The sequence below is a fragment of the Onychomys torridus genome, chromosome 10 (assembly GCF_903995425.1).
Source record: "Onychomys torridus chromosome 10, mOncTor1.1, whole genome shotgun sequence".
In the NCBI taxonomy this organism is placed as follows: Eukaryota; Metazoa; Chordata; class Mammalia; order Rodentia; family Cricetidae; genus Onychomys; species Onychomys torridus.
In genome coordinates this window covers 34,592,972-34,598,524 of record NC_050452.1, presented here as the reverse complement: position 1 = coordinate 34,598,524, position 5,553 = coordinate 34,592,972, and the positions used below count along the sequence as shown (strand labels likewise).

Here is a 5,553-nt window from a genome sequence, read left to right as displayed (position 1 = left end):
CTGCAGAAATCAGGGGACCTCTGTGCCTGCAATGTCCTTTTTCCCTCTAGAGATGCTACTTGCAAGCCTGGGTCTATGCTGCACACACCCTGAGTTCCTACACTACTCTCTGCAGGCTTCACTGGTTTATTCAAACAGCTCACAGAACTCATGGAAACATGTTATTTACCGGTTTGCTATACAGGTGGATCTGGGGCTTCTGTACCCTCCACAGCATGCCAGCTACGGGAGCCTACACAAATTGGACAATGCAGAAGCTCCCCAAGTCCTGTCCTGCCAGGTTTTTGTAGAGGCTTCCTGACATATGCATAACTGATTAAATTTTTCACTCTTGGAGACCAACTTAGATTTGATTTCCCTTCTTGTTCCCAGAGGCTGTGGGGTAGGACTGAAATCCCAGCAGGACAATCACATCTTTCTGCTAAACAATCCTCATACTCATTAGCATATACAAAGAAACTTTCACAATAGCAGTTCCATGATTTTAGGTACTCTGTGCCAGGAAATGGGCACAAAGATCAAATATAAATTTCATGGCATTATACCTCACAGTGTATATAAATATTAGTTCAAAGTGAGTCAAAGACCTACAAACAAGAGTTAAATTAAAATTCTTAGACGCTAACATTGGAATAAGTCATCAGGACCTCAGATCTGTCAAGGGGTTCTCAGATATGAGTCCAAAAGCACAAACAAGAGAAGAAAATATAAATAGCTAATATTTGAAATAAAAAAAACTGTTGAACATCAAAGTGCACTAGCAAGAAAGTGAAAAGACATCCAAATACCACACGTAATTGAATTATATACTTTAAAGGAATCAGAACGAAAGAAAATATTTGTGAATCAAATATCTGATAAGGAACATGAATCTAGACTATGTAACAACCCAGGAACAAGAAGGCAAACAATCCAACATAAACTGGGGAGAAGGCTCAAGTCTGCATTGGGCCTGCTATGAGTCACTCTTGGTTGGGTAGCACAGTGGCTTCCATCCTGTATTGTGTCTCAGGTGGCAGGGTCCATTTTACAAGCAGCATTTGGATCCACCTTGAGTGTCAGTGCAGAGGCAGGATGAGTGCATCTTTTATGCATGGAGGCACCATCACCTGCCAGTTCCACCTTCTGGACACAGACTACAGGCTGACGAACATCTTATTCTTTCATTTATTTATTTTTCTCTCATACATTACCTCCCAACGGCACTTTCCCTCTCTCTACTCCTCCCAGTCCACTCTCTATTTCCCCTCTCCCCTAGATCCACTCCTCCTCTGTTTCCTTTTAGAAAAGAGCAGGTCTCCCAGGGATATTAACAAAACATGGCATAGCAAGTTACATACCCTCATATCAAGGCTGGACGAGGCAACTCAGTAGAAGGAAAAGGGTCCCAAGAGCAGGCAAAAGAGTCAGAGACAGCTGATGCTCCCACTGTTATGGGTCCCACAAGGACACCAAGCCTCACAACCATAACCTATATGCAGGGGACCCAGCTCAGACCTATACAGGGTCTGTGATTGTTACTTTAGTCTTTGTAAGCCCCTATGAACCCTGCTTAATTGATTCTGTGGGCTGTGTTCTCGTGGAGTCTTGGACTCCTCTGGCTCCTACAATCCTTCCCCGATCTTCTGTGGGGTTCCCCAAACTCCACCTAATGTTTGGCTGTGGGTCTCTGCATCGGTTCCCATCAGTTGCTGGATGTAGGTTCTCTGATGACTGTTGGGCTAGGCACTGATCTATGAGTATAGGTCTCTGGGTTATCCAGCCTCTGGTTTCTGGCCATCCAGGAAGTGGCAAGCATGGGCTTCCTTCTTATGGCATAAGCCTCAAGTTGGACCAATCATTGGTTGGCCACTCCCACAAATTCTGTGCCATCATTACCACAGCACATCTTGCAAGAAAAACAAATTGTAGGTCAAAGGTTTGAACATCTTATTCCTGGAACTCACTTGGTAGCCCAGGCTGGCCTTGAACTTAAAAAGATCCACCTGCCTCTGCCTCCGAGTGCTGGGATTAAAGGCGTGCACCACCACCACCGCCCGGCCTTGAACATCTTATTCTTAAAAGTAAACAAGACCCAACTATAAGCTTACCAATGTAGATTTGTGTGTTAAAACTATACCAGGAAACCCAGACAAATGGCAAGCACAGTTCCCTTACATGGGCTCCATAAAGAGGAGGATGGCTAATGTTGGAATGGTGATGGCCTCCGCAACCTGACATCTGACCATCTATGATGTGCTGTTGTCAAGGGACCAACAGGCAAAGATCACCTGACTGTTCCTAGGGCTTCTGCTCAGCTCAGTCCTCACAGTTGATGCCCCTAACTGGAATTGCCATCCATGGAGAGACAGGGAGGCAACAGGGATAGAGTTTTATGTGTGTCTATGTGTATATGGTGTGTGTTCTCTGTGTGTAGATGTGTGTATGGGCATATGTACATGTGTGAGTATGGGTGTATGCATGCACATCTGTGCATATGAAGACCAGAAATCAATCCCATGTGTCATTCCTCAGAGGTTATCCATCTTGTTTGTTGAGACAGGGTCTCTCACTTTTACCCAGCGCTCACCAACTAGGCTAGAGGCTTGCCAGCAAGGCCCAGGGATCTCTCTGTCTCTGCCCTTCCAATGCTACTATTACAAACATGCCCAAACATGCCTGGCTTTTTTTTTTTTTAACATGACTTCTGGGGATTGAACTCAGGTGGGTCCTCATGCTTGTATGGCAAGCCTTTACTCCAGGACCAGAGTTTATTTTAAAGATAATAAAAATACTCTAAAATTGGCTAATGTTGCCCATATTGACCATATCAAAAAATCCTTGAATTATATACTTTAAGCGAATCAGATATATGGTATATGATTTCAGTCTGTGGAGAAAAAAAGTAAAGATTGTTAATGTCAAAATGGAGTCCCTCGAGTCAATCCTAACAGGAAGAAAAACCAGGAGGTTATAAAGGATGGCTCTTGTACATAGATGTCTAGAAATAGCTATCATAAAGTAGCCTTCTGGAATTGTAAGCTTGCAAAAAGGCCACAAGAACCTCACATAAAAGTCCTTCTGTAGGGACATCTGCTCAGCAACCGTCTGCCCAACCTCAGACTGGTGCCACTCTTGTTATGAGCAGACTAATTCATTCAGAATATATGGTACAAGTCTAATTTTGTCTAAATGACTTCCATTTGAATCTGCCCATAGTTTATGGCGGCATGCATATGCTCATTGCGAGCTTGTTAGTCATAAGAGCATTATTTTTTTTTGCAAAATCTCTTTCTCTGTTTTGTTTAGGCTGAGGTTGACCTATCTAAATAAAAGATGTTGAAACATTTTAAGACAACTTGATGAGCAACAAAGAAGAAGTAAATAAATGAATATAACAAATGAACACTCACTAAAGACAAAAATGCCTATATTCTCTTTGGAAAATGAGTTATTATGGAATGGAACACACACACACACACACACACACACACACACACACACACACACACACATATACAAACACAGTATTTAGTATTTCTCAAAAGCTTAAAAACAAAGTAGGTCAGTATAACCCAGTGGTTTTCACCCTTCCTTCTGCTGTGACCCTTTAATACAGTTCCTTGTGGCTTCTCGGCCTTTTGGCTAAGATCTAGTGTAACACAGTTCCTCATGTGGTTGTGACCCTTAACCATAAAATTATTTTTGTTACTACTTCATAACTGTAGTTTTTCAACTGTTATGAATCACAATGTAAATCTCTGATATGCAGAATATCTGATATGTGACCCCCCTGTGAAAGGGTCATTTGACCCCCAAGGGTCGCAACCTGCAGGTTGAGAACCATTGAACCCAACTGTCTATGGCAAAGTGATTCAGATGGCATGACCTGTGCTTTCTTGGAGGAACTTCTTTTAGCACGGCCCTTCAACGTTTCCTTCTCCCTTATCTCCAGATTAGAAGCAGGTTATCTGAAGGGCAAATTTGAAAAGGAAGTTGAACATGCTCTCTGGTGGAGACCTAGCACTTAGTAAGTTCCTTGTGGGGATCTTTGCCGTGACAAATGGATAACTTTACTTGGGGTGGGTGGGTGGGGCGTGTGTGAGGGAGACATATGTTGGCACACTGTGCCATTTGAAAACATGGCTGCATGTTCTTTGACATAGCTCCCACCAAGAGGCACGCTCCCCTCCCCCCCTCCCCTTTGAGCCTGGGAGGGGTTTTGTGGCTGCCTTGATAATCAGAGGTCTGCAGAGTGGTGCAGCATGGCCCCCAGGGCTGGCTACAGAGCTGTACGACTTCTATTGAACTCTCTAAGAGCTCTCTCTTTAGGACCCTACAGTTACGATGAAAGAGGCCTGTGCATCCTGAGATCTCCAATCAGAGGAAACATTGGACAGACGAGGAGGCTCTTCTATGGCTGTCAGAGTCTTCCGGCATAACTGTTAGACACGTGGGGAGCTAGCCCTCTCCAGTCACCACGTGATGGCAACCACATGTAAATCCCAAGTGGAATGTACCCAGTAGCATGGCCAAGTCCACATCACAAGCAGATATATGAGTAGCATTAAGCCACTGCCTGGGGCTGGTACATAGGAAAAAAAAGAATCAGGAACAAATATACCCTGTACTCTAAGCTTTGATGCAGTGACCTTTTGTCTCCTTTTAACCTTCTTTCTTGCTTGTCAATTTGTCACAAACAAAAAGAAACTTACTTAATGGCCTCCTAAAATCCCAACTTTATTCACCTAGTACAGGATTTCTGGTGTCTACTCTGGGCATGACAGAGTACTTAGATACCTCTGGTTGACTGTCTCTAGTGAGTGGGAGTGTCTCTTGGGATGGCTAATCTCCACCGTCACCTTGACAAGACTTAGAATCACCAAAGAGACGAACTGCTCGCTCTCTCTCGCTCTCTCTCTCTCTCTCTCTCTCTCTCTCTCTCTCTCTCTCTCTCTCCTCTCTGTGTGTGTGCATGTGTGATATTTCCTGTACTGTTTAACGGAGGAGTATAGTGATACCTTGTTCCCCAAAATATTGTGCACCCTAATAAACTTATCTGGGGTCAGAGAACAGAACAGCCACTAGATATAGAGGCCAGAAATTGGTGGCACTCACACCTTTATCCTAGCATTCCAAAGGCAGAGATCTGCTTGGATCTCTGTAAGTTCAAGGCCACACTGGAAACAGCCAAGCATGATGACTCATGCCTTTAATTCCAGGAAGTGACAGCAGAAAGCAGAAAGGTATATAAGGCATGAGGACCAGGAACTAGCCTGGTTAAGCTTTAGGCTTTCGAGAAGCAGTTCAGCTGAGATCCATTTGGATATGAGGACTCAGAGGCTTCCAGTCTCAGGAAACAGGATCAGCTTAGGAATTGGTGAGGTAAGGAAGCTGTGGCTTGTTCTGCTTCTCTGATCTTTCAGCATTCACCCCAATACCTGACTCCAGGTTTGTGTTTATTAATAAGACTCTTTAAGATTCATGCTACAGAGGAGGGGAGATTAAGCCTGAATGTGGGCAGCACCCCCTCATGGCCTGGGGATCTGGAATACATGTAAAAAGAAGAAAATA

At 43.9% G+C, this 5,553-nt stretch overlaps 1 pseudogene; it reads left to right on the top strand.

The window, feature by feature from the left end:
- The first annotated feature begins 3,604 nt into the window (after positions 1 to 3,604).
- On the top strand, positions 3,605 to 3,773 carry LOC118592677 (annotated as a pseudogene).
- The last annotated feature ends 1,780 nt before the right edge of the window (positions 3,774 to 5,553 follow it).